The sequence below is a fragment of the Capra hircus genome, chromosome 8 (assembly GCF_001704415.2).
Source record: "Capra hircus breed San Clemente chromosome 8, ASM170441v1, whole genome shotgun sequence".
In the NCBI taxonomy this organism is placed as follows: Eukaryota; Metazoa; Chordata; class Mammalia; order Artiodactyla; family Bovidae; genus Capra; species Capra hircus.
In genome coordinates, this window is record NC_030815.1 from 14,389,047 (window position 1) to 14,412,303 (window position 23,257).

Consider the following 23,257-nt stretch of genomic DNA (forward strand, 5'->3'; position numbering starts at 1 on the left):
TTATATCTCAAACTGATCATTGCTCTAAATATGTAATTTATCCATTTTGATTACATTCATACACATCATCCTGGATATATATGACCATAAGAACTTAAATAATCAAGTGCTAATAATCTAATATGAATTATCTTTTAAAAAAGAATATTGCAAAAGAAAACAAATTTTTTGGTTGAAAAAGAATTAGCATTTTAATTATTGGTGCGGTTGAAAAGTAAGATGGGCTGCTGGCAACAGGACTTGTCTAAAGACTGGCAAGCAGAAGCTAGATAGCATATTGTAAAAGATATTTTATGGTGAAACAACAACTAGCATTAGATTATCTTTGGGTATTTCTAAACTTTTCCTCTGCTATATTTTTGAAGCATACATCATGAATCAGGTCAATAAATACTTATTGGTGGTCTCCTATGTGCCAGGCTCTGTCAAGAAAATGAGAGTAAAATGATGAACCAAATGGACTGATTCCCTGTCTCATGTGGTGCTAAGGTATAAATTCATTGCTTAATTTGGTGTATGTATAAATTTATTGAATTATCACAAGAGTATAATGCACTAAACTACATTTAGAAGATGGCATTCCATTGAGACAGTCTATAAGTGGATGGCATTAGCCATGTGAAGGTAAAATTGGATGGAGACAGTCTTTAGATACAGAAACTACAAAGCTCTGGAATGAAAAAAAAAAGTCATTTCCTTAGAACTGGAAGTGGGTGGAGGGATCTCTAGCAAAGCTGGAACTGAGAAAGTTGGGGAGAAAAGAGACTGAAAGAAGACAGTGTGATCTGATCAGAGAATTTTAGCCACATTATCAACGTCTGATGTTGTTACAGAACTAGATCACTGAAGAACATCATGAGGGAATGTTGTAATAAGATATGCATTTAGGAAATTTTCTTTATATAGGAATATCTTAGAGATTTAAGGGCTTCCCAGGTGGCACTACTGGTAAAGAACACACCTGCCAATGCAGGAGACCTAAGAGACATGAATTGGATCCCTGGGTCGGGAAGATCCCCTGGAGAAGGAAATGGCAACCCACTAGAGTATTCTTGTCTGGAGAATCCCATGGACAGAGGAGCCTGGCAGGCTATGGTCCATAGGGTCTCAAAGAGTCAGTCTTGACTGAAGTGACTCAGCATACATGAGTCTTATGGATTTGAAAAGAAATATTTATATTAATTAAAATATCAAATGTTAAAATATTAATATGGGTTTAAAGGAAAATGATACCAAGGGAACATTTCATGCAAAGATGAGTACAATAAAGGACAGAAACAGTATGGACCAAACAGAAGCAGAAGATATTAAGAAGAGGTGGCAAGAATACACAGAAGAACTATACAAAAAAGATCTTCATGACCCAGATAACCACGATCGTGTGAATCACTCACCTAGAACCAGACATACTGGAATGTGAAGTCAAGTGGGCCTTAGGAAGCATCACTACAAACAAAGCTAGTGGAAAGACTGAAGGTAGGAGGAGAATGGGATGAAAGAGGATGAGATGGTTGGAGTGCGTCATCAACTCAATGAACATGAGTTTGAGCAATCGCCAGGAAATGGTGAAGGAAGGACAGGGAAACCCGGTGTGCTGTAGTCCATGGGGTCTCAAAGAGTTGAACACAACTGAATGACTGAACAACAACAAAATTAATGTTATTAATGTATAGAAAACATTTATGATTCCTATCGATCCACAGTATGTCAAAAGTGGAAAATAGGTTTAAGTAAAAGATCACTCATTTAAAGGATTCAGGATATTCTGATTGGAGAATGCACCTTAGTTTTATAATCAGTCTCTTAGCTAATAAAATATTCAAGTATTCCTATTAGACCAATGTATATACACAGCAATCAAAAGAGTAGTATCATAAAATAGGAGACAACAAAACATTTGGTGGGGCTTAAAGAAAAACAAAGTCAAAGAACAAACATGTAGTTTTGATGGTAATTAGCTCAAAAAGTAAAATGGTGATGGAGATGCCTCATGTAAGCCTCTAATGAATTTTTCTGATACTTCAATTAAAAAAAAACACACTCATTCTCCGTAGAACCCCTTTGTTCCTTCTTCCCTCCCAACACATGCACACACTCACACACAGACACCTTTTGATAAATATATCCGAAGAAACTGAAGTCAAAGCCTGTAAGAGTCAGTATATAAGGTGATTTCTTGCATGATGATGATAAAGAAAGCCAACAGGATAACTAAAAAGCATAGATATTACTAAAAAGCAGAGACACTGCTTTGCCAACAATGGTCTGCCTAGTCAAAGCTACAGTTTTTCCAATAGTCATATATGGATGTGAGAGTTGGACTATAAAGAAAGCTGAGCAGGAAGAATTGATGCTTTTGGACTGTGGTGTTGGAGAAGACTCTTGAGAGTCCCTTGGACTTCAAGAAGATCCAACCAGTCCATCCTAAAGGAAATCAGTCCTGAATATTCATTTGAAGGACTGATGCTGAAGCTGAAACTCCAATACTTTGGCCACCTGATGTGAAGAACTGACTCAGACCCTGATGCTGTGCAAGACTGAAGGCAGGAGGAGAAGGGGATGACAGATGATGAGATGGTTGAATAGCATCACCAACTTGATGGACTTGAGTTTGAGCAAGTTCCAGGAGTTGAAGATGAACAGGGAAGCCTGGTGTGCTGCTCTTCTTGGGGTCACAAAGAGTCAGACACAACTGAGCGACTGAATTGAGGATTTTTGCATCTATCTTCTTCAGTGATATTGCCTGTAGTTTTCTTTTTTGTGTGTTGTTTTTGTCTGGTTTTGGTATCAGGGTGATGGTGGCCTCATAGAATGAGTTTGAAAGTGTTCCTTCCTCTGCAATTTTTTTTCCCCTAAGAGAATTTATTTATTTATTGTAAGTTAATTAATTTAATTGGAAGCTAATTACTTTACAATACTGTAGTGGTTTTTGCCATCTATTCACATGAATCAGCCATGGGTGTATACGTGTCCCCCATCCTGAATCCCCTTCCCACCTCCCTTCCCATCCCATGCCTCAGGGTCATCCCAGAGCACCAGCCCTGAGTGCCCTGTCTCATGCATCAAACCTGGACTCATGATCTATTTCACATATGATAATATACATGTTTCAGTGCTATTCTCTCACATCATCCAACCCTTGCCTTCTCCCACAGTGTCCAAAAGTCTGCTCTTCACATCTGTGTCTCTTTTGCTGTCTTGCATATAGGGTCATCATTACCATCTTTCTAAATTCCATATATATGCGTTATTATACTGTGTTGGCAGAGAAGGCAATAACACCCCACTCTAGTACTCTTGCCTGGAAAATCCCATGGATGGAGGAGCCTGGTGAGCTACAGTCCATGGGGTCGTACAGAGTCGGACATGACTGAAACAACTTAGCAGCAGCAGCAGCAGCAGCAGCAGCATACTGTATTGGTGTTTTTCTTTCTGGCTTACTTCACTCTGTATAATAGGCTCCAGTTTCATACACCTCATTAGTACTGAGTCAAATGCAGAGCTGAGTAATATTCCATTATGTATAGGTACCACAGCTTCCTTATCCATTTATCTGCCAATGGACATCTAGATTGCTTCCATTTTCTGAAAGAGTTTTAGAAGGATAGGACTTAGCTCTTCTCTGGGTGTTTGATACAATTCTGTGAAGCCAGCTGGTACTGGGTTTTGGTTTTTGTGGAGATTTTTTTTAATCACAGCTTAAATTTCAGTGCTTGTAATTAGGTTGTTCATAATTTCTGTTTCTTCCTGGTTCAGTCTTGGAAAATTGAACTTTTCAAAGAATCTGTCCATTTCTCCCAGGTTATCCATTTTATTGCCAATAGTTGTTCATAATAGTCTCATAATCCTTTGTATTTCTGCATTGTCTGTTGTAACCTCTCCTTTTTCATTTTTAGTTTGGTTGGTTTGATCCTTCTCTCTTTTTCTGTTGATGAGTCTTGCCAGAAGTTTGTCAATTTTGTTCATCTTCTCAAAGAACCAGCTTTTAGTTTTATTAATCTTTACTATTGTTTCTTTCATTTCTTTTTGGCTCTTAATGATTTCTTTCCTTCTACTAATTTTAGGGTGTTTTTATTCTTCTTTCAACTTTTTTTAGGTGTATGGTTTTTCCTGTGGTCATGTATGGATGTGAGAGTTGGACTGTGAAGAAGGCTGAGCGCCGAAGAACTGATGCTTTTGGACTGTGGTGTTGGAGAAGACTCTTGAGAGTCCCTTGGACCGCAAGGAGATCCAACCAGTCCATTCTGAAGGAGATCAACCCTGGGATTTCTTTGGAAGGACTGATGCTGAAGCTGAAACTCCAGTACTTTGGCCACCTCATGAGAAGAGTTGACTCATTGGAAAAGACTCTGATGCTGGGAGGGATTGGGGGCAGGAGGAGAAGGGGATGACAGAGGATGAGATGGCTAGATGGCATCACGGACTCGATGGACGTGAGTTTGAATGAACTCCGGGAGATGGTGATGAACAGGGAGGCATGGCGTGCTGTGATTCAAGGGGTAGCAAAGAGTCGGACACGACTGAGTGACTGAACTGAACTGAACTGAACTGAAAGTTAGGTTTTCTATTAGATACTTTTCTTGTTTCTTGAGGTAGGATTCTGCTGCTATAAACTTCCCTCTTAGAACTGCTTTGGCTGCATCCCATAGGATTTGAGTTGTGTTTTTATTGTAATTTGTTTCTAGAAATATTTTTGATTTCCCTTTTGATTTCTTCAGTAACCTGTTGGTTATTTAGAAATGTATTGTTTAATCTCCATGTGTCTGTGTTTCTCACAGTATTTTTCTTGCAATTGATATCTAGTCTCATAGCACTGTGGTTGAGAAGATGCTTGATACACTTTCAAGTTTCTTAGATTTACTGAGGTTTGATTTGTTCCAAAATATACAAGCAGCTCATACAACTCAATACCAGAAAAACAACCCAAACAAAAAGTGGGAAAAATACCTAAACAGACATTTCTCCAAAGAACTACAGATGGCTAACAAACACATGAAAAGATGCTCAACATCACTCATTATTAGACAGATGCAAATCAAAACTACAATGATATATCACCTCACATCAGTCAGAATGCCCATCATTAAAAAGTCTACAAATAATCAATTCTGGAGAGGGTGTTGAGAAAAGGAAAAACTCTTGCACTGTTGGTGGGAATGTAAATTGATACAGCCACAATTGAAGACGGTATGGAGATTCCTTAAAAAACTAGGAATAAAACCACCATATGACCCATCAATCCCACCCCTAGGCATATACCCTGAGGAAACCAAAACTGAAAAAGACACATGAGTCCCACTGTTCATTGTAACACTATTTACAATAGCTAGAACATGGAAGTAACCTAGATGTCCATCAACAGATGAATGGATAAAGAAGTTGTGGTACATATGCATGATGGAATATTACTTAGCCATAAAAAGGAACACATTTGAGTCAGTTCAAATGGAGTGGATGAACCTAGAACCTATTATACAGACTGAAGTAAGTCAGAAAGAGAAAGATAAATATTGTATTCTAACACATGTATATGGAATCTAGAAAATGGTACTGAAAATTTTATTTCCAAGGCAGCAATGGAGAAATGGACATAGAGAATAGACTTGTAGACATGGGGAGAGGGGACAGGGTGAGATGTATGGAAAGAGCAACATGGAAACTTACAGCACCATATGTAAAATAGATAGTCAAAGAGAATTTGCTGTATGGCTCAGGAAACACAAACAGGGGCTCTGTGTCAACCTAGAGGGGTGAGATGGGGAGAGGGACAGGAGGGAAGTTCAAAAGGGAGGGGATATATGTATACCTATGATTCAGGTTGAGGTTTGGCAGAAAGCAACAAAATTCTGTAAAGCAATTATACTTCAATTTAAAAAATTAAAATAAATAAAACATGATGTTTTCAAGTTAGAAATGTATTAGATATATAAGCTTTGTTCTAAGAAGTGACCTAACCTTTGTCTCTTCTTGAAAGCTTAGTATGTTTTCCTCCAATTATATGTGGAGGGAAAATGTAACCAAGTTTCCAAAAATTGACTTTTGATTTCTGTATCCAAAATGCTCAATAAATTTGAAGCAAAATAATCTAATTGAAATTTTATAATTTTTCAATATTAGTTCCTTTTTTGAGCTTCCCTGATAACTCAAGACACTTGAAATATTAAGCTTCAATTAATCCAGTATTTCTACAATACATATTTCACAGATGGTTAAGCCACATCACTGAAATGTTAAAAGATTTCTGGAAGGAGTCTATACTTGGCAAAAGTAGAATATAATAATCCTGATTTGTGTATATGCTAACCCTTCAGTTCAGTTCAGTTCAGTTCAGTTCAGTCACTCAGTCGTGTCTGACCCTTTGCGACCCCATGAATCGCAGCACACCAGGCCTCCCTATCTATCACTAACCCCCAGAGTTCACTCAGACTTGCTTCCATTGAGTCAGTGATGCCATCCAGCCATCTCATCCTCTGTTGTCCCCTTCTTCTTCTGCCCCCAATCCATCCCAGCAACAGAGTCTTTTCCAATGAGTCAACTCTTCGCATGAGGTGGCCAAAGTACTGGAGTTTCAGCTTTAGCATCATTCGTTCCAAAGAAATCCCAGGGTTGATCTCCTTCAGAATGGACTGGTTGGATCCCCTTGCAGTCCAAGGGACTCTCAAGAGTCTTCTCCAACACCACAGCTCAAAAGCATCAATACTTTGGTGCTCAGCCTTCTTCATAGTCCAATTCTCACATCCACACATGACTACTGGAAAAACCATAGCTTTGACTAGACGGACCTTAGACGGCAAAGTAATGTCTCTGCTTTTGAATATGCTATCTAGGTTGCTCATAACTTTTCTTCCAAGGAGTAAGCATCTTTTAATTTCATGGCTGCAGTCACCATCTGCAGTGATTTTGGAGCCCCAAAAAATAATGTCTGACACTGTTTCCATTGTTTCCCCATCTATTTCCAATGGAGTGATGGGACTGGATGTCATGATCTTCGTTTTCTGAATGTTGAGCTTTATCTAATTTTCTGAAAAGTAGCCATACAAACTTAAAGGAATTTTCCTTTCTTCCATATCTTTATGGAATAACTTAAGGTCTTTATTATTTTACACCTGGGAGAGAACTTGGGGAATAGGGTTAATATCATATCTAGTAACCATAAAGTAAATGCAATAAAAAATCTACTTTAAAAATACTGAAATAATATCTGTATATTGATAACTAAAAATTTTACAGAAAAATGAAAAAATCTTATTGACCATTTTGATTCTAATAGAAAGAGAATTATATTTGCTGCCCATAGCAGTATCCAAATTGTTAAGATATGGTAGAGTGTTCGGTTTGTTGAACGCTGGTCAAAGACACGTACAAGAGATCAATTTCACAAACATCTATACTGTGAAAAAGCATAATATGTTCTACAGATATATCTGTTAAAAATCATGTCAATCTCTTTGAAATTTGAGTATAGAATATCATTATAAACTGATTAGAACAAAAGTTGCTTAAAGAACTTTGAGTATTCTAACAGAAATCAAATGAATGAAATAATGGCAAATCAGTATAGGAAAATGCAAATGGCATGTGAGAAAAAGACATTTTGAAACAGTAATAAGATTAATTTTGCCTACTAAGTTAATGAATATATAGAATATACTATTTTACAATAAAATATATATATTAGCAATAATAATAACCATCAATGTTTTTGAATATATGAATATGTGGGACAATTCTTTTATTCCTAGTAGAACTATAAATTGATATAATTAGTCGAGTAATGTTTCAAAATATTTCAAAAAATCTTAGAAATGTACCCAATTTTTACCTAGAATTCCTATCTACAAACATATTCTAAATAAATATATATAATAAATAGGAACCTAATTAAATGTCCAACAATTTCTTTATATAAAAGGGGAATACGTGGAAACTGTAATGAGAACAAATTTCCCTTTTATAAAACATTTAAAATAACATTGTGGAATAAGATTTAATTATATGGTAAAATTCTCACAGTGTAGTTGATTTTTTAAAGCATACTGTAAAACAATATTTATTGCATTCATAAGAGAAAAATATATACACCAAGATATTAACAACAACTATCTCTATGTGAAAATTTCAGACTTCTCATATCACTAAAACCATAGTCACAGAAAACTAGCCAATTTAAACAAATAGCACCACAGCCTTGTCTACTCACTGAAACCAAGCCATGTCCGCAGGGCAACCCAAGATGGGTGGGTCATGGTGGAGAGAGCTGACAGAATGAGGTCCACTGGAGAAGGGAATGGCAAACCACTTTAGTATTCTTGCCTTGAGAACCCCATGAACAGTATGAAAAGGCAAAATGTTAGGATACTAAAAGAGGAACTCCCCAGGTCAGTAGGTGCCCAGTATGCTCCTGGAGATCACTGGAGAAATAACTCCAGAAAGAATGAAAGGATGAAACCAAAGCAAAAACAATACCCAGCTGTGGATGTGACTGGTGATAGAAGCAAGGTCCAATGCTGTTAAGAGCAATATTGCATAGGAACCTGGAATGTCAGGTCCATGAACCACTTGTTAGGAAGTGGTCAAACAAGAGATGGCAAGAGTGAACATAGACATTCTAGGAATCAGTGAACTAAAATGGACTGGAATGGGTGAATTTAACTCAGATGACCATTATATCTACTACTGTGAGCTGGAATCCCTCAGAAGAAATGGAGTAGCCATCATGGTCAACAGAAGAGTCCAAAATACAGTACTTGGATGAAATCGCAAAAACGACAGAATGATCTCTGTTTACCTCCAAGGCAAAACATTTAATATCACAGTTATCCAAGTCTATGCCCCAACCAGTAACGCTGTAAGAAGCTAAAGTTGAACAGTTCTTGAAGACCTACAAGACCTTTTAGAACTAACACCCAAAAAAGATGTCCTTTTCATTATAGGGGACTGGAATGCAAAAGTAGGAAGTCAAGAAACACCTGGAGTAACAGGCAAATTTCACCTTGGAATGTGGAATGAAGCAGGGCAAAGACTAATAGAGTTTTGCCAAGAAAATGCACTGGTCATAGCAAACACCCTGTTCCAACAACACGAGAGAAGACTCTACACATGGACATCACCTGATGGTAAACACCAAAATCAGATTGATTATATTCTTTGCAGCCAAAGTTGGAGAAGCTCAATACAGTCAACAAAAACAAGACCAGGAGCTGACTGTGGCTCAAATCATGAACTGCTTATCGCCAAATTCAGACTCAAATTGAAGAAAGTAGGGGAAACCGCTAGACCATTCAGGTATGGCCTAAATCAAATCCCTTATGATTATACAGTGGAAGTGAGAAATAGATTTAAGGGCCCAGATCTGATAGATAGAGTGCCTGATGAACTATGGAATGAGGTTCGTGACATTGTACAGGAGACAGGGATCAAGACCATCCCCATGGAAAAGAAATGCAAAAAAGCAAAATGGCTGTCTGGAGAGGCCTTACAAATAGCTGTGAAAAGAAGAGAGGTGAAAAACAAAGGAGAAAAGGAAAGATATAAGCATCTGAATGCAGAGTTCCAGAGAATAGCAAGAAGAGATAAGAAAGCCTTCTTCAGGGATCAACGCAAAGAAATAGAGGGAAAAAACAGAAGGGAAAAGACTAGAGATCTCTTCAATAAAATTAGAGATACCAAGGGAACATTTCATGCAAAGATGAGCTCGATAAAGGACAGAAATGGTCTGGACCTAACAGAAGCAGAAGATATTAAGAAGAGGCTGCAAGAATACACAGAAGAACTGTACAAAAAGATCTTCACGACCCAGGTAATCATGATAGTGTGATCACTAATCTAGAGCCAGACATCCTGGAATGTGAAGTGCGCCTTGGAAAGCATTGCTACGAACAAAGCTAGTGGAGGTGATGGAATTCCAGTTGAGCTGTTTCAAATCCTGAAAGATGATGCTGTCAAAGTGCTGCACTCAATATGCCAGCAAATTTGGAAAACTCAGCAGTGGCCACAGGACTGGAAAAGGTCAGTTTTCATTCCAATCCCAAAGAAAGGCAATGCAAAAGAATGCTGAAACTACCGCACAGTTGCACTCATCTCACATGCTAGTAAAGTAATGTTCAAAATTCTCCAAGTCAGGCTTCAGCAATACATGAACCATGAAATTCCTGATGTTCAAGCTGGTTTTAGAAAAGGCACAGGAACCAGAGATCAAATTGCCAATATCCACTGGATCATGGAAAAAAAGCAAGAGAGTTCCAGAAAAGCATCTATTTCTGCTTATTGACTATGCTAAAGCCTTTGACTGTGTGGATCAAACTGCGGAAAATTCTCAAGAGATGGGAATACCAGACCACCTGACCTGCCTCTTGAGAAATCTGTATGCAGGTCAGGAAGCAACAGTTAGAACTGGACATGGAACAACAGACGGGTTCCAAATAGGAAAAGGAGTACTTCAAGGCTGTATATTGTCACCCTGCTTCTTTAACTTATATGCAGAGTACATCATGAGAAACGCTGGACTGGAAGAAACACAAGCTGGAATCGAGATTTCCAGGAGAAATATCAATAACCTCAGATATGCAGATGACACCACCATTATGGCAGAAAGTGAAGAGGAACTAAAAAGACTCGATGAAAGTGAAAGAGGAGAGTGAAAAAGTTGGTTTAAAGATCAACATTCAGAAAACGAAGATCATGGCATCCGGTCCCATCTCTTCATGGGAAATAGATGGGGAAACAGTGGAAACAGTGTCAGACATTATTTTCTGGGGCTCCAAAATCACTGCAGATGGTGACTGCAGCCATGAAATTAAAAGACGCTTACTCCTTGGAAGAAAAGTTATGATCAACCTAGATAGCATATTCAAAAGCAGAGACATTACTCTGCCGACTAAGATCCGTCTAGTCAAGGCTATGGTTTTACCTGTGGTAATTGTGGATGTGAGAATTGGACTATGAAGAAGGCTGAGCATGGAAGTATTGATGCTTTTGAACTGTGGTGTTGGAGAAGACTCTTGAGAGTCCCTTGGACTGCAAGGGGATCCAACCAGTCCATTCTGAAGGAGATCAACCCTGGGATTACTTTGGAAGGAATGATGCTAAAGCTGAAACTCCAGTACTTTGGCCACCTCATGAGAATAGTTGGCTCTTTGGAAAAGACTCTGATGTGGGGAGGGATTGGGGGCAGGAGAAGAAGGGGACGACAGAGGATGAGATGGCTGGATGGCATCACTGACTCGATGGATGTGAGTCTGAGTGAACTCCGGGAGTTGGTGATGGACAGGAAGACCTGGCGTGCTGCGATTCATGGGGTTGCAAAGAGTCGGACACGACTGAGTGACTGAACTGAACTGAACTATATCTTTTGGGCATTTATTTCCCTTGTTTTCTACAATGTTCTTTACTTTTTAAAGGTTCTTAGTAGGGCTTCTCACTTTTTTAACATTATTTTTCTGAATTGAAATACATTCTTAAGAAACCCTGAGTTCTGTTTTTTATATGTATTTTATATTTTATTATTTTTCCAACTTCTTATTTTTAAATTTTCATACTTTTATAGGATATTGTAAATAAATGCACAGAGTAGTTCTCATAATCATTTTCCCAGGGTCTCCCAATATTAACATCTTTCAGAATTATAGTACAATATCTAAACCAGAAAGTTGCTATTGGTACAAGGCAAAGCCACAGAGGTTTTTTAGATTTTGCCAGCTATATATATACTCATCTGTGAGTGTGTGTGTGCCTCCATGCAATTTTATCACGTGCGACTCTGCATAACTATAACCACCACTAAGATATATGACTATATCATCACCAAAATTTTCCTTCATATCATTCTTTTACATCCATGCAACTCCCCTGTCTCCATCACTTGGCAATTACTAATCAATATCCATCTCTATTCTCATGTTATTTCACAAATTTTATGTAAGTAGAATCATACAGTAGATCTTCTTTTGAGATTGGTATTTTTCACTCTATTTCCTTGAAGTTCATCCAAGTTGTTGGATGTATAATAGTTCATACTTTTGTACTGCTGAGTAGTATCCCATAGCAGGGATACACAACAGTTGATTTAACCATTCACCACTGAAGGACAGGTACATATATCCCAGTTTAAGGCTATTACAAATAAATTTGCTTTGAAAACATGTGCATAAGCTTTTTCCTGATGGTAAGTCTTCTCTTCCCTGGGATAAATGTTTAAAAATTGCTAGATTTTATGCCCAACTATTTGCCCTAATGGTTATATGACTGAACATGTCCACCAGCAAACTATGACCAAGAAAGTTTTTCCAACTTTGAAAAATAGGACAAAATTAGAGGACTTAAAATGTGCGATTTTAAAACTTACTTTAAAGGTAAACTGATCAAGACAATATGGCAGTGGTCGGGATAGGGATAAAGATAAATGGAAGAGAACTGATATTTCAGAAATTACATTTATAATTTCAGTCAATTGGCTTTCAACAAAAATACCAAGACATTAAATAGGTAGTGGAGAGTCCTTTCAGTAACTAGTTCTGAGACAATTGAACAAAGTAAAAAACAAACAAACAACAAAAAACCTCACGTTCTTTACTCATATCACACACAATATTTAACTCAAAACATATTATAAACACAAATATAAGAACTAAAATAATAAAACCTCTGAACAACAACAATGAAAAAAAATACATGGAACTCTTCATTACACAGAGTTAGACAAAGAATTCTTATATTATTATATAAAACTCCAAAAGCATTTGTTACTTTAAAATTGGAAACAGCATTTAAAAAATGAAACAACATTCCACAAGCTAGGAGGCCATACTTGCAAATAATATGCCAAAATATTTAAAGCACAATAATATGAGAAACAAATCAAAAGAGGAAATGGACATGAGAACAGACATTTCACCAAAGAAGACATAGAAATATTTGATAAGTGCAATAAAAGGTGTTCTACATTATTTTTCAGTAGGGAAACAGTAACTGAACCACAATGTAATAATACCAATAGAATGTTTATAATCAAAAGACAGTCAATTCCAAGTACTGGCAAGAATATGAAGCATTCGGAGCCTTCATACATTGCAGGGGCAGGGGGTGGGAATGTAAGAATGTATAATTGCTTGGAAAATATTTTGTCAGTTTCTTAAAAAGTTAAACATAAAGCTACCATATGATCCAGCAATTCCATTCCTAGGATTCTATCCAAGAGAAGTGAAAACATCTGTGCACAAAAGGCTTCTGTGTAAATATTCTTAGCAGCATCATCCATGATAGCCAAATATGGAAATAATCCAAATGTCTATCAGCTGGTGAATGCATAAACCAAATGTACAATATAAAATAGGATAACTTCCAACAATGAAAAGAATAAAACACTGAGTAATATATGCTATAATATGTATGAGTATCAAAAATATTATGCTAGATGCAAAATGTTACATATTGTATGATTCCACATATAGTAAATACCCAGAAAAGGCAGATTACTTATACTGTATTATTTATAAAGACTGGAAGTATATCATGATTGCCTGAGGCTGATATAGGATTAAAAAATAATTACAAATGTACTCAAGAGAATTTTTTTGAGTGATGGAGATATTTAAAAACTGGGTTGCGGTAATGATGGTACAATATCACTAAAATTATCAAATTTGGACAGTCAACACTGGTGAAAATTTATGGTGTTTAAATTACACCTTATTAAAACACCTTTTGAATTAAAAAAAAAAAAAAGTGTGCTATTTCATGCCAGGAATTGTCATCGGGAGGAAGTAAGCACTAAAGTGGTTGGATAGGAGGCTGCAGATAGAGGGAAGTCTTTTTTTATGTCAGATAATTTTCTTTTTAAAATTCTGAACATGATAGGAGATACTTTAAAATGAAAGAGTAGTAAATAACATGATCAGACTTGTGTGGTAGAAAGCTCTGTCAGTGATAAGGAGAATGGACTAGGCTTAGTCTATGAAACACCATAAGCACTGCAAAATCAGAGTGAGAAATGATGAGAGTCTGACCTAAGGTGAAAATGTGGATGCATTAAACAGAAATAAGCAGCAACAGGCCTGGAGGAGAAATTCAATAACAGACACTGAAGAGAAGCACAACGGAAATAAATTATTATTTGTTTAGGAAACTAAGTGGATGATAGGCATATGTTACCCAAATTAGGTAACACTGAGAACACAGGTATTCAGTTCAGCTCAGTTCAGTGGCTCAGTCATGCCCTACTCTTTGAGACTCCATGTACTGCAGCATGCTAGGGTTTCCTGTCCATCACCAACTCCCGGAGTTTACTCAAACTCACGCCCACTGAGTCAGTGATGCCATACAACCATATCATCCTCTGTTGTCCCCTTCTCCTCCTGCCTTACATCTTTCCCAGCATTGGGGTCTTTTCAAATGAATCAGGTGGACAAAGTATTGGAGCTTCAGCTTCACCATCAATCCTTCCAATGAATATTCAGGACTGATTTCCTTTTGGATGAAAAGGTTGGATCTCCTTGTTGTGAAAGAGATGCCCAAGAGTCTTCTCCAACACCACAGTTCTAAAGCATCAATTCTTCAGCACTCAGCTTTCTTTATAGTCCAACTACCACACCATATATGACTACTGGAAAAACCATAGCTTTCACTAGATAGAACTTTGTTGGCAAGTAATGTGTCTGCATTTTAATATGCTGTCTATGTTGGTCATAACTTTTCTTCCAAGGAGCAAGTGTGTTTTAATTTTATGGCTGCAGTCACCATCTGTAGTGAATTTAGAGCCCCAAGAAAATAAAGTCTGTCACTGTTTCCACTGTTTCCCATCTATTTGCCATGAAGTGATGGGACTGGATGCCATGATCTTCGTTTTCTGAATGTTGAGTTTGAAGCCAACTTTTTCACTCTCCTCTTTCAGTTTCATCAGGAGGCTCTTTATTTCTACACTTTCTGCCATAAGGGTGGTGTAAACTGCATATCTGAGGTTATTGATATTTCTCCCAGCAATCTTGATTTCAGCATGTGCTTCATCCAGCCCAGCATTTCTCAGGATGTACTCTGCATGTAACTGAAATAAGCAGGATGACAACATACAGCCTTGATGTACTACTTTACCTATTTGGAACTGGAATGTTGTTCCATGTCCAGCTCTAACTGTTGATTCTTGACCTGCATACAGATTTCTCAAGAGGCAGGTCAGGTGGTTGGTATTCCCATCTCTTGAAGAATTTTCAAAAGTTTGCTGTGATCCACACAGTCAAAGGCTTCAGCATAGTCAATAAAGTAGAAGTACTGTTTTTCTGGAACTCTCTTGCTTTTTCGATGATCCAGTGGATGTTGGCAATTTGATCTCTGGTTCCTCTGCATTTTCTAAATCCAGCTTGAACATTTGGAAGTTCACAGTTAACATACTATTGAAGCCTGGCTTGGAGAATTTTGACCATTACTTTACTAGCATGTGAGATGAGTTCAATGTGTGGTACTTTGAGCATTCTATGGCATTGCCTTTCTTTGGGATTGGAATGAAAACTGACCTTTTCCAATCCTGTGGCAACTACTGAATTTTTTAAATTTGCTGACATATTGAGTGCACCACTTTCACAGCATCATCTTTTAGGATATAAAATAGCTCAACTTTAATTCCATCACCTCCACTAGCTTTGTTCAAAGTGATTCTTCCTAGGCCACCTGACTTGGCATTCCCAGATGTCTGGCTCTAGGTGAATGATCACACCATCATGATTATCTGGGTAAAGAAGATCTTTTTTGTATAGTTCTTCTGTGTCTTCTTGCCACCTCTTCCTAATAAATTCTGCTTCTGATATGTCCATACAATTTCTGGCCTTTTTATGCCCATCTTGGCATGAAATGTTCCCTTGGTATCTCTAATTTTTTTTTTTTTCTGAAGAGATCTCTAGTCTTTTCCATTCTTTTTTTATTTTCCACCCTATCTCTTTGCATTGAACACCAAAGAAGTCTTTCTTATTTCTCCTTGCTATTCTTTGGAACTCTGCATTCAAATGGGTATATCGTTCCTTTTCTCCTCTGCCTTTCATTTCTCATCTTTTCACAGCTGTTTGTAAGGCCTCCTCAGACAACCATTTTGCCTTTTGCCATTTCTTTTTCTTGGGGATGGTCTTGATCTTTGCATCCTGTACAATGTCACAAACCTCTTTTTGTACTTCTTCAGGAACTCTGTTGTGGATCTAATTACTTGAATCTATTTCGCACTTCCACTATAGAGTCATAAGGGATAGATTTAGGTCATATCTGAATGGCCTAGTGGTTTTCCCTACTTTCTTCAATCTAAGTCTGAATTTGACAATAAGGAGTTCATGATCTGAGTCATACTCAGCTTCTGGTCTTGTTTTGTATGACTGTATAGAGCTTCTCCATCTTTGGCTGCAAAGAATATAATCAATCTGATTTTGGTATTGACCATCTGGTGATGTCCATGTGTAGAGTCTTCTCTTGTGACTTTCGAAGAGGGTGTTTGCTATGACCAGTGCATTTTCTTGGCAAAACTCTATTAGCCTTTGCCCTGCTTCTTTCGGTACTCCAGGGCCAAATTTGCCCGTTATTCCAGGTGTTTTTTGACTTCCTACTTTTGCATTCCAGTCCCCTATAATGAAAAGGAATTCATTTTGGGGTGTTCTAGAAGGTCTTGTAGGTCTTCCTAGAAGCATTCAACTTCAGCTTCTTCAGCTTTACTGGTCAGAGCTTAGACTTTGATTACTGTGCTATTGAATGGTTTTCTTGGTAACAAACAGAGATCATTCTGTGTTCTTAGAGACTGCATCCAAATACTGCAGCTCAGACTCTCTTGTTGACTATGTTGGTTCGTCCAGTTCTTCTGAGGGATTCTTGCCCACAGTAGGAGATATAATAGTCATCTGAGTTAAATTCACCCATTTTAGTTTGCTGATTCCTAAAATGTTGACATTCACCCTTGCCATCTCCAGTTTGGCCACTGCCAATTTACCTTGATTCATGGACCTAAACATTACAGGTTCCTATGCAATATTGCTCTTTATAGCATCAGAATTTACTTCCATTACCAGTCACATCCATGACTGGGTGTTGTTTTTGCTTTGGCTTCATCTCTTCTTTCTTTCTGGGGTTAGTGCTCCACTGATCTCTAGAAGTATATTTGGCACCTATTTACCTGGGGAGTTCATCTTGCAGTGTCCTATCTTTTTGCCTTTTCTTACTGTTCGTAGGATTCTCAAGGCAAGAATACTGAAGTGATTTGTCATTCCCTTCTCCAGTGGACCTCGTTTTGTCAGAACTCTCCAGCATGACCCCTCTGTCTTTGGTGGCCCTACAGGGCATGGCTCATCATTCCATTGAGATAGACAAGGCTGTGGTCCAGATGACCACTATATCTACTACTGTGGGCAGGAATCCCTCAGAAGAAATGGAGTAGCCATCATGGTCAACAAAAGAGTCCAAAATGCAGTACTTGGTTGAATGCAATCTCAGAAATGACAGAATGATCTCTGTTCATTTCCAAGGCAAACCATTCAATATCACAGTAATCCAAATCTATGCCCCAACCAGTAACTCTGAAGAAGCTAAAGTAGAATGGTTCTATGAAGACCTGCAAGACCTTTAGAAGTAACACCCAAAAAAGATGTCCTTTTCATTAGAAGGGACTGGAATGCAAGAGTAGGAAGTCAAAAAACACCTAGAGTAACAGGCAAATTTGGCTTTGCAATACATAATGGAGCAGGGCAAAGGCTAATGGAGTTTCACCAAGAAAATGCACTGGTCATAGAAAACACCCTCTTCCAACAACACAAGAGAAGACTCTACACATGGACATCACCAGATGGTCAACACCGAAATCAGATTGATTATATACTTTGCAGTCAAAGTTGGAGAAGCTCAATACAGTCAACAAAAACAAGACCAGGAGCTGGCTGTGGCTCAGATCATGAACTCCTTATTACCAAATTCAGACTTCAATTGAAGAAAGTAGGGAAAACCGCTAGACCATTCAGGTATGACCTCAATCAAATCCCTTATGATTATACAGTGGAAGTGAGAAATAGATTTAAAGGCCCAGATCTGATAGATAGAGTGCCTGATGAACTATGGAATGAGGTTCGTGACATTGTACAGGAGACAGGGATCAAGACCATCCCCACGGAAAAGAAATGCAAAAAAGCAAAATGGCTGTCTGGAGAGGCCTTACAAATAGCTGTGAAAAGAAGAGAGGTGAAAAACAAAGGAGAAAAGGAAAGATATAAGCATCTGAATGCAAAGTTCCAGAGAATAGCAAGAAGAGATAAAAAAGCCTTCTTCAGTGCTCAATGCAAAGAAATAGAGGGAAAGAACAGAATGGGAAAGACTAGAGATCTCTTCAAGAAAATTAGAGATACCAAGGGAACATTTCATGCAAAGATGAGCTCGATAAAGGACAGAAATGGTCTGGACCTAACAGAAGCAGAAGATATTAAGAAGAGATGGCAAGAATACACAGAAGAACTGTACAAAAAGATCTTCACAACCCAGGTAATCATGATGGTGTGATCACTCACCTAGAGCCAGACATCCTGGAATGTGAAGTCAAGTGGGCCTTAGAAAGCATCACTACGAGCAAAGCTAGTGGAGGTGATGGAATTCCAGTTGAGCTGTTTCAAAGCCTGAAAGATGATGCTGTGAAAGTGCTGCACTCAATATGCCAGCAAATTTGGAAAACTCAGCAGTGGCCACAGGACTGGAAAAGGTCAGTTTTCATTCCAATGCCAAAGAAAGGCAATGCAAAAGAATGCTCAAACTACCGCACAATTGCACTCATCTCACATGCTCGTAAAGTAATGCTTAAAATACTCCAAGCCAGGCTTCATTAATACGTGAACCGTGAACTTCCTGATGTTTAAGCTGCTTTTAGAAAAGGCAGAAGAACCAGAGATTAAATTGCCAACATCCGTTGGATCATGCAAAAAGCAAGAGAGTTCCAAGAAAACATCTATTTCTGCTTTATTGACTATGCCAAAGCCTTTGACTGTGGATCACAATAAACTGTGGAAAATCCTTCAAGAGATGGGAATACCAGACCACATGACCTGCCTCTTGAGAAATCTGTATGCAGGTCAGGAAGCAACAGTTAGAACTGGACATGGAACAAAAGACTGGTTGCAAATAGGAAAAGGAGTATGTCAAGGCTGTATATTGTCACCCTGTTTATTTAACTTCTATGCAGGGTACATCCTGAGAAATGCTGGGCTGGAAGAAGCACAAGATGGAATCAAGATTGCCAAATATTGAGAAATATCAATAACCTCAGATATGTAGATGACACCACCTTTACGGCAGAAAGCAAAGAGGAACTGAAGAGCCTCTTAATGAAAGTGAAAGAGGAGAGTGAAAAAGTTGGCTTAAAGCTCAACATTCAGAAAATGAAGATCATGGCATCCGGTCCCATCACTTCATGGGAAATAGATGGGGAAACAGTGGAAACAGTGTCAGACTTTATTTTTTGGGGCTCCAAAATCACTGCAGATGGTGACTGCAGCCATGAAATTAAAAGATGCTTACTCCTTGGAAGAAAAGTTATGATTAACCTGTGCCTTACTCTTTGAAACTCCAGCCTTTAAGAGACGTGTGCCTTGTCCACATGTTGCTCTCTCAATTGGTTGAAACCTCAACAAGTCTTGACCTGATGTCAAGGTTCTAGAGGATAAAAGCATCACAAGATGACAAGATGGGAGAATCTGGATCCCTGAATTGCCAGGTGGAACAGAGTTACTACCAACCAGGTGTGTGTTAGTCACTCAGTCATGTCCAACTCTTTTTCAACCCCATGGACTGCATATTGAAAAGCAGAGACATTACTTGCCAACAAAGGTCTGTCTAGTCAAAGCTATGTTTTTTTCCAGTAGTCATGTGTGACATGAGAGTTGGACTATAAAGAAAGCTGAGCACTGATGAATTGATACTTTTGAACTTGATATTGGAGAGAACTCTTGAGAGTTCCTTGGACTGCAAGGAGATCCAACGAATCCATCCTAAAGGAGATCAGTCCTGGGTGTTCATTGGAAGGACTGATGCTGAAGCTGAAGCTCCAATACTTTGGCCACCTGATGTGAAGAACTGACTCATTTGAAAAGATCCTGATGCTGGGAAAGATTGAAGGCAGGAGGAAAGGTGGATGACAGAGGATGAGATGTTTGGATGGCATCACTGACTCAATGGACCTGAGTTTGAGTAAACTCTGGGAGTTGGTGGTGGACAGAGAGACCTGGTGTGCTGCAGTCCACAGAGTCACGAAGAGTCAGATATGACTGAGCGACTGATCTGAACTTAACTGAACACAAAATGGCTCATAGTATCCTTGAGTTAGACAAGGCTGTCATCCATGTTATCATTGGTTAGTTTTCTGTGACTGTGGTTTCATTCTGTCTGCCCTCTGATGGATAAGGATGAGGCTTATGGAAGCTTCCTGATGGCAGAGATTGACTGAGAGGGAAACTGGGTCTTGTTCTGATGGGTGGAGCCATGCTCAGTAAATCTTTAATCCAATTTTCTGTTGAATGGAGGGGCTATGTTCCCTTCCTGTTATTTGACCTGAGGCCAAATAATGGTAGAGGTAATGAAAACAATGGGGGCCTCCTTCAAAAGGTCCCATGCAGCCACTGCTACATTCAGTGCCTCCAGCCCTGCAGCAGGCCACTGCCAAATCACGCCTCCACTGGAGACACCTGGACACTCATGGACACGTCTTGGACAGTCTCTTGTGGGGTCAGGTGTGCACAAGTTTCTGTTTGTGCCCTCCCAAAGTCTGTTTCCCCAGTGCTGTGAAAGTTTTGCTGGCTCTATGGTGGGTTAATAGCAACCTCTTCCAAGAGGGTTTATACCATACCCAAGTCTACCTCACCCAAAGCCCCTGCCCCTGCAGCAGTCCATTGCTGATCCTTATCTCCTCAGGAGACACCCAGACACAATTCTGTCTCAAAACTGTTTTGTTTTGTTTTGTTTTGTTTTGTTTTGTTTGAGCCCCCTGAGCATCTGCAGCGGGTATGGGGTTTGATTCCAAATGCGATTTTGCCCCTCCTACAGTCTTGCTGGGGCTTCTCCTTTGACCTTGGATGTGGGGTATCTCCACAAAGTCTCTCCAATGCCACACAGTTACTGCCATAAATGCACAGGTCAGATAGAGATGCTTCACGGAAAATGAGCTACCTGCACATCCACTGAATGAAAACTTTCTCTAGGTTCTTAGATACATGAATGAATCTAGAGATTGCAACACATTTGGCAACAAGAAAGAAATGGGTCATCAACTTATGTTTAGAAGCTAACCTTTTCTGAGATTTTTTTTAATGGAATAGAAATAAAAGGTCAAGGACAGAGTTCTAGGTACAGAGAAAAATGAAAAGAAATGGCTAGAAATATATGTCTAGAAAACAATAGCTCTGAGTGCTACAGATTTTAGTGATGTGTCAGAGAAGAATCTTCTGGATATAGAAACATGTCAAGTAGTCATTTCTGAAATAGTTTGCTTTGAAGAAATTTTTAAGACCTGGAAATGTCTTTATTGTTTATCTAGTATCTTATCTATATAATAAAGTGAAATCTGAGGGCTGGCAATCTTAACAGGGACCCACAAGCCTCATTGTGGAGCTACTTGGCTTAGATGTCTCTCTCTCTTTTTTTTTTTTTTTTTTCCCTAAGGGAGTCAGATATGTTTCCACTTTTAAATAAAACATAATTTACTTACACAAGTAATATGAATACACTCCATGGGAAACAAACAAAACTTGCAAATGAAACAAAGGATTTCTTAACAAACCTATTCCTCTTCTTTGGTATAAATACTATTGAAATGTTATTATGCACTTTGTATGCTTTTAAGCATTTATCATGTAAATGTATAGATTATGTGTGAGTTTTCTTTTGTTTAAAGATGATATCACAAATTAATTGTCACTTCATGACTGACTGGAAAGTATGCATTAAAAATTATCCGTGCCTGTGTATTTAGAACTTCCCTGTTTTTCACTGCTACATTACATTTGCAGTTAGCTTAATAGTCCATGGGGTTTCAAAGAGTCAGACCTGACTGAACAACTTTCACTTTTGCTTTAAATATTTTTTTAACACTATGATTAACTTAACAAATATAGTACACTTTGTTAAACTCTATCTTAGCCTCATATTTTATAATTCTTTCTTCATTTTTTTGCAAAGTTAAACATATTTACCACTGAGATTACTTGTATGTATCTTCTAGGTTCCCTTCTCTTCCACATAGTTATGCACTCTCCAATTTTGCTATTCAAATGTCAGTGCATGCTTTTGATCTATTATATGTATATATATTCTATAAATATGCACATATATACACATAGGCAGAATAATATATCCACATCCTGTATTAACTAGGACTTCTAATACGTTGGTGAAAAGGATTGGTGAAAGGGGGCATCTTTGCTTTGTTCCCAATCTAGGAAGAAAGCATTTAGTTTCTCACCAAATTGTATTATTTGCAGGTTTTCCATAGACATGCTTTATCAAGTTGAGAAAGGTTCCCTCTATTCTTAGTTTGTGGAGTTTTTAATATAAATGTTTTTAATGTTGATTTTTATCAAAAGCTCTTATGCATCTACTGATATCACTGTACTTCTTCAGCCTGTTGATGTCATGGATTACATCAAATTGATATTTGAACACTAAACCAGATTGGGATATATTCCATTTGATGGTGGTTATATAAGTGTTTTTATATGTTATTAGATTTTATTTCTAAAATATTTTGTTGAGGATTTTTACATCTATTATGACTGACTCATTGAAAGACCTTGATTCTTGGAAAGACTGAAGGCAGGAGGAGAAGGGGAGGACAGGGGATGAAATGTTGGATGGCATCACTGAATAAATGGACATGGGTTTGAGCAAGCTCCAGAAGCTGGTGATGGACAGGGAAGCCTGGTGTGCTGCAGTCCCTGGGGTTGCAAAGAGTCAGACATGACTGAGCGACTGAACTGATGATGAATATTGGCCTGTAGTTTCCATTCTTGTAACGTCTGCCTGGTGTTGGTATTAGCAAAATGCTGACTTCAAATGAATTAGGAAGCATTCTCTCTGCTTCTGTTTTCTGGATGAGATTATAGAGATGTGCTGTCATATATTCCTTAAAAGGTTGTTAGAATTCATAAGTAAAATTATTGTTTTCTAGTGCTTTCTGTTTTGGAAGGTTATTAATTACTGAATCATTGTTTGTGCACCTGAAAGTAATACAATATGATAAACCAGTTATGCTTCAATTTAAAGAGTCACCATT